At 53.8% G+C, this 12,137-nt stretch overlaps 1 protein-coding gene and 1 long non-coding RNA gene across 17 annotated transcripts in view; both read left to right on the forward strand.

Moving 5' to 3' along the window:
- Window positions 1-12,137, forward strand: part of LOC119846859 (immunoglobulin superfamily member 1-like) — a 597,460-nt gene that overhangs the window by 35,564 nt on the left and 549,759 nt on the right. The window lies entirely within an intron of this gene.
- Window positions 271-2,717, forward strand: LOC122457249. 2 transcript variants are annotated; one of them, XR_006276723.1, is made up of 3 exons: window positions 271-639; window positions 1,364-1,973; window positions 2,412-2,717. It is a non-coding gene; the product is annotated as an uncharacterized LOC122457249 (long non-coding RNA). The 2 variants fall into 2 exon arrangements; XR_006276722.1 differs by having other exon boundaries at window positions 1,401-1,973.

Consider the following 12,137-nt stretch of genomic DNA (forward strand, 5'->3'; position numbering starts at 1 on the left):
GTTACCACCTGAGCTAGAACTAACAAGGGCTGTATCAAGGGAAAGGATTGGGCCCAAACTAGGAAGGAGTCTAGTCTGGGAAAGAAGCTTATTGGAACATCTCTGAGGGGGAGATTTACCTGTATTCAGTTTCTTAATGTATTAGGATTAGACTTGCGTGTTTTGTTTTATTTTGCTTGGTAACTTACTGTTATTACTTGAAACCACTTAAATCCTACTTTTAATACCTAATAATATCACTTTTGTTTATTAATTAACCCAGAGTAAGTGATTAATACCTGGGGGAGCAAACAGCTGTGCATATCTCTCGATCAGTGTTATAGAGGGCAGATAATTTATGCGTTTACCCTGTATAAGCTTTATACAGAGTAAAATGGGTTTATTTGGGGTTTGGAGCCCATTGGGCGCTGGGTGTCTGAGTGCTGGAAATAGGTGACCTGCTGAGCAGGGTTTGGTTAAAGCCTCCAGCTTTGGGGGCGTGGACCAGACCTTGATCTGTGTTTGCAGCAGACTAGTGTGTCTGGCTCAACAAGGCAGAGTTCTGGAGTCTCAAGCTGGCAGTGGAAAACGGCTCAGAGGTAATCCCAGCACGTCAGGTGGCAGTCCGAAGGGTGTCTCTCTGACTGAATCTGTCACACTGTGAGCCCCTGCAGTACCAGCTAGAGGAATTGCCCCTGTGCTGGGCACATTGGACTCCCTACAGAGCAGCCCCTGGAGGGTGATGGGGTCCCACTCACTGGCCCAGCCAGGCTGGTTCTGCCCAGGGCTGCCAGTGGGGAGCAGGGACGAAGCAGGGCTCAGCATGGGGAAGGCACCACCTGCATCTGCGGGGAACCTAGAGCACTGGGGGCCGGGCACTCAATAACTAGCCCCTTCCTGGCCGGATTCCCAGCTCCTGCCTGGGGGTCTCCATCGAGTCTAAACTGGCCACCCTCAGTTATGGCCTCCCTCTCAGACACCCACCATCGTCCCCTGTCTATCCAGGGCCTCACTGGGCAGGGCGCATTTGGCCCTAGCGTTTTCCCAACCGGTGGCTGGGTAGTTAAATCCCCCAGGACCACCAGGGCTCATCGCCCAGCCCCGAGCTGGGCCTTTGTCTCCATCCCACAAAATCCCATTCCCCCCAGCATCCCTAGATAGAGCCCCCGGCCCCCTGTGTGTGGGGAGGCTGCGTCTGGCCCTGGCACTGGAATAACTGCACTTACTGCACCCCCAGTGTCTGTCCCCTTCCTCTTTCTGTAGCGGGGTCCCCCAGCCCCTTTTCTGTCCCCCCTTTTTCCCTAGAACTCCCCCTCCCTGTATTTCTATTGTACAATCCCCCCAGAGGCTCCTGCTGCTCTGCCCCCCAATCTCCCCACCCCAGGGGTTGGCTGTGATACCGGAGCCTCCAAATATTGCAGCCAACGAAGATGAGTGAGAAGTTCCGGCAGCGTCACGAGTACCCGGATGAATGAACGTTGGGGGGAACGTTGGCAAGACAGAAAGTGGGATTTGTCCAACACGAGCGGCCGCCGGACAGAACCCACGGGCCGGGCTGGGGCCCGCCTGGGACACAGGAGAAGTGGGGGAACAGAAATCCGTGACCCAAAATTGGGGTGTTGGAAATGAGGCCTCATTGGTGGAAAAAATATTGTGGGGATGAGCTGTGTCACCCACCTCCCTTTGGGTGCCTGAAAGAAAGATTTCAGAGTAGCAGCCGTGTTAGTCTGTATTCGCAAAAAGAAAAGGAGTACTTGTGGCACCTTAGAGACTAACAAATTTATTAGAGCATAAGCTTTCGTGAGCTACAGCTCACTTCATCGGATGCATTTGATTCGCTTCATCCTCCTGGCTTCCACCCCCCATCTCCTGGGGCCATCTGCGGCCATCTGGGCCCTGATCTGTGGAGACATCCTGAGCAGAGCGGCCGGAAAGAGGGACCCCGACGCCGTCGCCTCTCCCCCGGCTTAACCCCCAACCCGGGAGGAAACGGGGTCGGTGTGACATTGCACTCCATATTTTTATAAAAATATGTTTATATGTGTTGATATGATGTAACTGGAATATGCTTTATGCAAAAGTTTTCATTCTCAGGTATCATCACAAAGCTTATAATCTTCTGAGTGTGGTCATCCTATTTGTATGAATGTAACATTCTTGTATCTGAAACTAGGAATATGAAATATAACTCCGAGGTCCTATTGTAATTATGCAAAGTGTGGGCCATTAATGGTGGTTTGGAATCTTGATGGCTCCCATTCACCAGGACAATTGGTTGTAAATGGCTCTGTTTACTTGTTAGACTTCCTGTATACCTGTGCCAACAAGCAGGTAATGAAGTCTCACAGGATATGTGATCATGTCACCTGAACTGAAATCTATCTTTAACTTGATGCTTTTCCATTTTGAAGGAGGGGTGGGAACCCAGAGAGAGACAAAGGATTCCTGCCTTCTGCCAAAGCTATTAAAGGAACAGAACAAAGTCATGTTGAATCCCCTGCTTTTCACCTAAGATATCTGCTGGAATTAACAAGGACTGTACCGGGGAAAGGATTGGGCCCAGACTAGGAAGGAATCTAGTCTGGGAAAGAAGCTTATTGTATTCACTCTGAGAGTGAGATTTACCTGTATTCAGTTTCTTAAATGTATTAGGCTTTGACTTGCGTGTTTTGTTTTATTTTGCTTGGTAACTTACTTTGTTCTGTCTGTTATTACTTGAAACCACTTAAATCTGACTTTTTATACTTAATAAAATCACTTTTGTGTATTAATTGACCCAGAGTAAGTGATTAATACCTGGGGGAGCAAATAGCTGTGCGTATCTCTCTATCAGTGTTATAGATGGTGGGCAATTTATGAGTTTACCCTGTATAAGCTTTACACTGAGTAAAACAGGTTCATTTGGGGTTTGGATCCCATTGGGAGCTGGGTGTCTGGGTGCTGGAGACAGGAATACTTGCTGAGTGGTTTTCAGTGAAAGCCTGCAGCTTTGTGGGTGTGGTTCAGACCCTGGGTCTGTGTTTGTAGCAGCCTAGTGGGTCTGGCTCAAACCAGACAGGGCACTGAAGTCCTAAGCTGGCAGGGAAAAGAGACTAAGAGTTAGTCAAAGCACATCAGCAGACAGGCTCCCCCAAGAAGGTCAGAGCTGGGGGGGCGGGGGTAGATTGTTGGGCATTTGAGGAGTGAGGGGGGAGCAGCACCCCCCACTACTCCCTGGGCTGCCACTTCTACCCCCAGCAGCCACCCCTCTCACTGCACCCCCTCCACATCCCTCCGCAGATCCAGCCCCCTCAGCCTCAGGGTCCCCCATTTTCTTTTTGATCCCCTCAGTCTGCCCTCACAGCCCCTGTGCTGCAAATTCCCTGCCTGATAAGGGTCCCAACCCCACAGTCAACTCTCTCCCTGCCCCTGCCAAGGGGGGCAACAAGCTGGGAGATGGGGGGGTCAGGTGGGGGGGAATGACCCTGCTTCACAATGAATCTGTTGCTCGTCTCCCTTCTGCTCTTGGGGCTGGGGGGCAAGAGCTCCCAGGGGGGCTGGTTAGCAGGGGGGTTGGGGCCCTGGGATGAGGGGGCTGATTGAAGGAGTCTCATTGGGACCCTTCGGCCGGGCAGCTGATGTATCTTTAATGCAGCCCCGGCCTGGCCCAGTGCTATGAGCGAGCCCCAGAGGGGCGACACTGCTACGGTGCCACCAGAGACCTGGCCCCTGCTCCCGCCCTGGCTCTAACCACTAGTCCCCACTCCCCTGCCAGAGCCTGGAACAGATGGAAATATTTGCAATTGTCAGCCAAAGATCGAAGATCAGACTCTGTGGTCTCCTGGCTCCCAGCCCGGTGCACCTTTCCCAAGGTTTCAGGGTACATCGAAGGTGACCTTTCTCCCTCCCCACAGAGACACAGACAAGCTGCGAACTATGTGACCCTTAGTCAGGCTGACGGCCCCTGGGTTTTCTGGATGTTGCAGTGACCTCAGCTTATTTTGACCGCACTAGATTTGGCCAGCAGATTAGAGACAAGGTGTGAGGTACTTAGGAAGACATGAGCCATCGCCGGCTTCCTGCGTCTGCAGCCCCTGGCTCAGTGCCTCATTCGGGGCTCAGTGGAGCTGGGCTCCACGGCATTGGTGGCAGCGCTGAGGGGCCCCTCACTGCCTCATCATGGCATCCGCTCTCACTATCCGAGACAGCCAGGGCGTGTATCCATGGGGGAATCTGAGACCCGGGTGTGTGTCCAAGATAGGTGGATCTGAGACCAGGGCGTGTGTCCATGGCGGGGGGAATCTGAGACCAGGGCGTGTGTCCATGGCGGGTGGATCTGAGACTAGGGCATGTGCCCATGGGGGTGGGGGAATCTGACACCAGAGCGTGTGCCCACGGGAAGTGGATTTGAGACCACGGTGCGTGTCCATCGGGGGGGGGGATCTGAGACCAGGATGTGTGTCCATGGGGCGTCATTCCCAGCGCTATGGTGGGTACATCAGCTAATCAGTGCTTATGGGTACTTATGGGTCATGTAGGTCTCTTTGGACCAGCAGTGGTGAGATCTCATCCCTAGGGCAGTGACTAGGGAGAGTTCAGAGCTCCTGTAGATAAATCTCTGCATTAAGCATCTTCACATAACTTTCATATGGCTTTGTTTCAGAGTAGCAGCCGTGTTAGTCTGTATTCGCAAAAAGAAAAGGAGTACTTGTGGCACCTTAGAGACTAACAAATTTATTAGAGCATAAGCTTTCGTGAGCTACAGCTCACTTCATCGGATGAAGTGAGCTGTAGCTCACGAAAGCTTATGCTCTAATAAATTTGTTAGTCTCTAAGGTGCCACAAGTACTCCTTTTCTTTTGCATATGGCTTTGTATTATGCCTCTATTTTCATATAACTTTTTATCAGATCCTTATATAGAAAACTTTGTATTGAACCTTGGTATAATGTTAAAAAAATGTCTTTTTGCTAGGAGTAGAATAAGATCTCACCCCCCACCGCCCCCCCGTTTAATCAATTGCCCTGTTGAATGAATGAGGTGTGAATGAGTAAGGCGTGGAAGGCAGCACCTCCAGACAGCTGCAACTGTTGGAGAGGGGATGAAAGTCAGACCCAAGAAGAATAAAACTTGTCAAGTGGGCTCACTAAAGAAGAGCAGACATATCGATGGCCTTGGGGGTTAAAAGTGAGCATCTTCTTTTGAAAAGACCCTCTTTGTAGCAGTAAGACAACACCCAGAAGGAAGCAGCACAAAGGGACACTGACACAGATTTTGTATCTGGGATAGATTTGCACGAGAGGGAAGCGGCTATAAATGTGAAGTGTCTTCCAGAGGACCCCGGGTCTCATCTTGTCAACATCGGAGCATTGATCCGGATCGGCAGAAGCCCGGCTCCACCCCTCCCCCATCTAACTCACCTGGCCAGTGAAGTTAAGGGGAGCAACTAGTTGGTAACAACAACAAGACGGAGTGTGCTTGTGTGTGTGTGTCTATGTGAGTGTATGAGTGTAATATATATCATATGCATATGATACAGTGTTAATTGATATATGTATTACCAATAAATGTGGTATTTTGCCTTATTCCCCCTGAACAGATCCTGTGCAGTACTTTAAGCACAACACTCCCCGGGGCAGGGGAGAGGTAGGTGGGGAGCAGTCCCAGGCTGGGGCAGTCAGGGGAGCAGGGCGCACCCTTCCTGGCTGGTGGGGGTGGGTTGCTCTGGGTAGCCCAGGTCCGGGGAGCCGGGTTACAGGAGCTCGGTGCAGCCTCTGGGATCCCAGCGGGGGGAAGCTGTGAGACCCCAGGGACTGGACCGGGGTCAGTGTCTCACTCTCTGACTCTTTCTGAGTGCAGAGATGTACCCCAAACCCGCCATCTCCCTGAGCCCCAGCAGGGTGACCACCCTGGGCAGGATGTCACCCTTCGGGGTCGGGCTGGTCGCCGGGATGCCAGCTTCTCTCTGTTTAAGGTTGGGGATTGGACCCCGCTGGGACAGGTGGAGCCTGTGGCGGGTGGGGGGGGAATTTCTCATCCGCAGCGTGAAACGGGGAGACGGAGGGAGCTACACCTGTTATTATCACTACTCAACAGATCCCTTCGCCTGGTCGGAGCCCAGCGACCCCGAGGAGCTGGTGGTAGCAGGTGAGGGGCCCGGCTCGGTGTCCAGAGCCCCACACTTAGCCGGACCCTCAGGGGGACTTTGCACTCATGGGACGCTCGGAGCCAGGCTCTGCCCTGGGGCCAGCAGAGGAGATGCCTGGCCAGGGAGTTGGGACAGGGTCACTGGGGGGGTTCCTCAGCCAGGGAGGAGCAGCAGCCGCTGGAGGTTCGGGAATAAGGGAAGGGGATCTCTGCTCCCAGGGGGAGCTGCGGAGCAGGGGCCTTTCCCAGGGGAATGCTCCCCCAGGCTGCTCCCATTAAGGGGACACACAGAGGAGTCAGGGCCCAGGGGCTGCCCAGCTGGCACCGTCCCAGCCACATAAATCCCCCCCCCCATACCCAGGAAGGACCCTAATGGTTGATGCCGAGTCATCGGGGGAGGGGATCGCTGGTGGACGCTGGTTCTATTCCCACAGGGGGAACTGACCCGACCCAGTCTGGAATGGTGCCGGCTCCCACCCGCCAGGGCAGCCCAGGCCAGGTACCAGGGCCTGGGGGAATCTATTAAGTCACAGGTTATGGGGCAGTTCCCTAGGCAGCGGTTGCCCAGGGAAAGGGATGGAGGCTGTTCTCAGGGGCAGTGACTCCCCTGAAACTCACCAACAGATTTGGGAGGGAAGAGAAGCCTCCTGCTTCAGACACGAATCTGCCGCTAACGGGCTGGCCCCATTTTGGTTTTTGTCCCTTCAGTTTCCCCCCTCACAGCCCCTCTGCCCCACATTCCCTGCCCTATAATGGCCCCAACCCCACAGTCATCTCTCTCCCTGCCCCTACCAAGAGGGGCAGCAAGCTGGGAGATTGGGGTGGGGGGTCAGGCGGGGGGGTCAGGTGTGGGGGGGAATGACCCTGCTTCACAATGAATCTGCTGCTCATCTCCCTCCTGCTCCGGGGCCCGGGGGCAAAGGCTCCCGGGGGCCTGGTGAGCAGGGGGGCCGGGACCCTGGGACGAGGGAGCTGATTGAAGGAGACTCATTGGGACCCTTCGGCCAGGCAGCTGACGGACCTTTAATGCAGCCCTGGCCCAGCCCAGCGCTGTGTGCAAGCCCCGGAGGGGCAACAACACAATTGTGACACCGGGAGTCCTGGCCCCAGCTCCATCCCCTGGTTCTAACCACTAGTCCCCACTCCCCTGCCAAAGCCCAGAACCAAGTCAAACCTTCCTGACCCCGAGCTTTCTGCTGCCGCTAGCCAATGGCATATAAACAAAGCCTGTGTCACGTCCCTCTCTAGGGGCCTGGCCACATAACCACTGACAGGGTCTCCTCCAGCTCGGGGGACAGGGTCTCTTCAGGGGCATTAGAAGGTCCCTGGGTCTCTCCCGGTTGGTGATCCGTTGGGGGCCTGGGATGGAATTTCTCTTTCTCTGATTTTCTTTTGAACCTGGTTGATTTAATACACACACTGAGAAAAATCCCTTAGAATCAGGCATTACAGTGGAAACCCGTCATCCCCGCTCAGCTATGGCGCAAGGGGCAGCAAACTCAGGTCTTCCCTATCGCGCCCGCTCTTAACACGGTGCCACGGCTTGTGTTGCAGGTGGGCAGGTTGGCAGACTGAGCAGGAAGGCTGCAGTCAAACCCTCCAGCATGAGGGAATACCGCAAAGTGTCCCAAACACCCTTAACTCTGCCCCCTTGTGCACATGCATTACGGCGCCATCCTTTAATTTCATGATCACATATTAATTTTATCTTCATGGGCCATGTCAAGGTTCCTTCCCCACTTTGAACTCTGGGGTACAGATGTGGGGACCCGCATGAAAGACCCCCTAAGCTTATTTCTACCAGCTTAGGTTAAAAACTTCCCCAACGCACAAAATCTCTTTTTGTTCTTGGTCTAGGAATGCTGCCACCACCAAGCGCTTTAACCAAGAACCAGGGAAAAGGACCACAAGTTCCTCTTCCCCCAGCAATCCCTCTGAGCCCTTACACTCCCTTTCCTGGGAAGACTTGAGAATAAACAAGCTGAGCACAGATCAGCTTGGATTTCTTAGGACCCTAAAAACCCAATCAGATTCTTAAAAAACAGAACTTTATTAGAAGAACAAAACAAAGATAAAAGAAACACTCTGTAAGATTAGAATGGAAGATCATCTCACAAGCAGTCAGATTCAAAACACAGAGAATCCCCCTAGGTAAAACCTTAAATTACAAAAAGACACAAAAACAGGAATACACATTCCCTCCAGCACAGCGAATTTACAAGCCAAAACAAAGAAAACCTAATGCATTTCGAGCTAGATTATTTACTAACTTTACAGGAGTGGAGGGCTTGCATCCTTGATCTGTTCCCGGCAAAGGTATCACACAGACAGACAAAAGCCTTTTCCCCCACCTCGAAGTCTGCAAGTATCTTGCCCCCTCATTGGTCATTTTGGGTCAGGTGCCAGCGAGGTTACCTGAGCTTCTTAACCCTTTACAGGTGAAAGGGTTTTGCCTCTGGCCAGGAGGGACATTTTTGCACTGTGTACAGAAAGGTGGGTACCCTTCCCTTTATATTTAGGACAGGCCACCACCCATGTTTGAACCCAGAATGTAAGAAAGGACGGGTGTAGGGGAATCTGCATGGAAATCGTGGTCAGTGGAAGATTGAAAACCAGACCCCGTGGTCTCCTAGCTCCCAGCCTGGTGCACCTTCCCCAAGGCTGCAGGGTACATGGAGGGAGAACTGTTCCCCCTCCACACAGAGACACAGACAAGCTGGGAGCTGCATGACACTTGGCCAGGCCGATGGGCCCAGGCTTGGGTTTTGCAAAGCCCCCTGCTTACTTTGACCGCACTAGATTTCCGCTGCAGACTAGAGACAAGGCGTGATGGACAAAGGAAGAGACGAGACATCGTCGGCTTCCTGTAGCTGGAGTCACCAGCTGAGTTTGTTATTTGGGGCTCGGTGGAGCTGCTCTGGGGCGTTGGTGGCAGCGCTGAGGGGCCCCTCACTGCCTCCGTCATGCCATCTGCTCTCACCGTCCTATTCCTCGGTGAGTGTCAGAGAAAGCCAGTGCATGTGCCCACTGAACTGATTTCTCCTTCCCCAGCTGATGGAGATAAAACACATCTGACCTCTAGGTCACCTTGGCCTCTCTTTGCTCTGCCCCAGCCACCCCTCCATGGGCTCCTGGCAGATGGATCCGCATCGTTGCCCTGCTGAGGGGTGGGGGGCCCAGTGTCTCTTATGTCGCTAGCCCAGCTCTCTCGGTCTTGGATTTGGGGAAAAAGCATCCAGGAGACTCTCTCCCTGCAGCCCCTGTATCAGCCTCGTCACTGGGGCCAGGCTGTGGGGACGGGGAACAGTGACTGTGCCGGGGTCTGTGTCTCACGGCCTGTCTCCTCCTGCCTGCAGAGCTCAGCTACCCCAAACCCAACATCTCCCTGCACCCAAGTGGGGGAGTCACCCTGGGGGGAGCAATGACCGTCCGGTGTGAGTGTCGATGTCAGGGAGTGAGGGTCCCTCTGTATAAAGCTGAAAACCCAGAAGCAAGGCAGGGCAAAGACCCCCCAGAGGATGTGGCTCAATTTTCCATCCACAACGTGAGCCAGAGAGATGCAGGGAGCTACAACTCCTGATATGGCATCAAATCCGAGCTGTCCATGGTGGGTGTTTGGGGGGAGCCAAGCTGGGAGGAGCCGGGAGTTTGAGGGAAGTAGGTTGGGGGTGTCGGGAGGGGGGTTGAGAGGAGAGGGGTCGGGATGGGGGCAGGAGTTTGAGGGCAGACAGGCTCCCCCAAAGGTCAGAGCCGGGGCCAGGATTGTTTGGGAGTGTGAGGGGGGAGGGGGCAGATGGTGCTCCCCAGGAAGGAGCTGCTATTTCCACCCCTCGCCAGCTTCCCCTCTCACTACCCCCCTCCTACTCCTGCCCCCTCTGTCCTGGGTCCCCCACCTCAGACTCCTGCCCCCACAATACCCCACACCTCCCTCTGCCCCAGGGAGGGAGGTCAGAGTGTGTGAGGGGATAGGGGATGGGGATAGGGCAGAACGGGGGAGGGGACAGGGGCGTGAGTGGACACAAGAGTGGTGAAGGGCCATGGGATGGGGGCGGAATTGGGGGGGGATGGGGACCTGATGTGGGGGACGTGAGGGAACTACAGAATGGGGGATGGGACTGTCACGGAGTCCCCGGGCCATGCTCTGGATCTGCTCCCCACAAAGCCAGGCAGGACTCTGGGGAGTCTCCTCTCTGGGAGCAGCCTGTCTGCAGGACACACAGCTCACCCGGCTGCCCCCTTCCTGGGCCTGACCTCGGAGCATCCAGCATCCTCTGCCCCTCCGTGCGCTTCCCACAGCGGGTCCACCCAGGTGGGGTCCTGGGGAAGCCAGAGGGTCCTGCCCCCCGACTCCGCAGTCAGACGGGACTCTCAGCCCTGGTCTACACTAGGAGCTGAGGTCAAATTTAGCAGCATTAAATCGACTTAACCCTGCACCCGTCCACATGACGAAGCCCTTTTTTTTTACTTAAAGGGCTCTTAAAATCGATTTCTTTACTCCACCCCCCGACAAGGGGATTAGTGCTGAAATTGGCCTTGCTGGGTCGATATTGGGGTAGTGTGGACGCAATTCGACGGTATTGGCCTCCGGGAGCTATGCCAGAGTGCTCCATTCTGACCGCTCTGGACAGCGCTCTCAACTCAGACGCACTGGTCAGGTAGACAGGCAAAGGCCCACGAACTTTTGAATCTCATTTCCTGTTTGGCCAGCGCGGCAAGCTAGAGGTGAGTGAAGAGCTCATCAGCAGAGGTGACCATGATGGAGTCCCAGAATCGCAAAAGAGCTCCAGCATGGACCGAACGGGAGGTACGGGATCTGATCGCTGTATGGGGAGAGGAATCTGTGCTATCACAACTCCGTTTCAGTTTTCAAAATGCTAAAACATTTGTTAAAATCTCCCAGGGCATGAAGGACAGAGGCCGTAACAGGGACCCGAAGCAGTGCCGCGTGAAACTTAAGGAGCTGAGGCAAGCCTACCAGAAAACCAGAGAGGCAAAAGGCCGCGCCGGGTCAGAGCCCCAAACATGCCGTTTCTATGATGAGCTGTATGCCATTTTAGGGGGTTCAGCCACCACTATCCCAACCGTGTGCTTTGACTCCGTCAATGGGGAGGGCGGCAACACGGAAGCAGGTTTTGGGGACGAGAAAGATGATGATGACGAGGTTGTAGATAGCTCACAGCAAGAAAGTGGAGAAACTGGTTTTCCCGACAGCCAGGAACTGTTTCTCACCCTGGGCCTGGAGTCAGTAATCCCCGAACCCACTCCAGGCTGCCTCCCGGACCCGCCAGGCAGAGAAGGGACCTCTGGTGAGTGTACCTTTTTAAATAGTATACATGGTTTAAAAGCAAGTGTGTTTAATGATTAATTTGCCCTGGCATATGTGGCCAGTACAGCTACTGGAAAAGTCTGTTAACATGTCTGGGGGTGGAGCAGAAATCCTCCGGGGATATCTCCATAAAGCTCTCCTGGATGTACTCCCAAAGCCTTTGCAAAAGGTTTCTGGGGAGGGCAGCCTTATTTCATCCACCATGGTAGGACACTTTACCACGCCAGGCCAGTAGGACGTAGTCGGGAATCATTGCAGAAGAAAGCATTGCAGTGTATGTTTGCTGGCTTCAATCAACATCCGTTCTTTATCTCTCTGTGTTATCATCAGGAGAGTGATATCATTCATGGTCACCTGGTTGAAATAGGGTGCTTTTCTTCAGGGGACATTCAGAGGTGCCCGTTCCTGCTGGGCTGTTTGCCTGTGGCTGAACAGAAATGTTCCCTGCTGTTAGCCACGGGGAGGGGAGAGGGGTTAGACACGCGGTGGGGGGAGGCAAAATGCGACCTTGTCACGAAAGCATATGTTCTGTGTATGTAATGTTAACAGCAAGGTTTACCGTGAAAGAGTGCACCCATTGTTCTATAAAATGTGTCTTTTTAAATACCACTCTCCCTTTTTTTTTCTCCACCAGCTGCATGTGTTTCAAGGATCACAGGGGATCTTTTCCTTCCCAGAGGCTAGTGAAGATTAGAAGGCGAAAAAAA

Source organism: Dermochelys coriacea, chromosome 23 (genome assembly GCF_009764565.3).
Source record: "Dermochelys coriacea isolate rDerCor1 chromosome 23, rDerCor1.pri.v4, whole genome shotgun sequence".
Classification (NCBI taxonomy): domain Eukaryota; kingdom Metazoa; phylum Chordata; order Testudines; family Dermochelyidae; genus Dermochelys; species Dermochelys coriacea.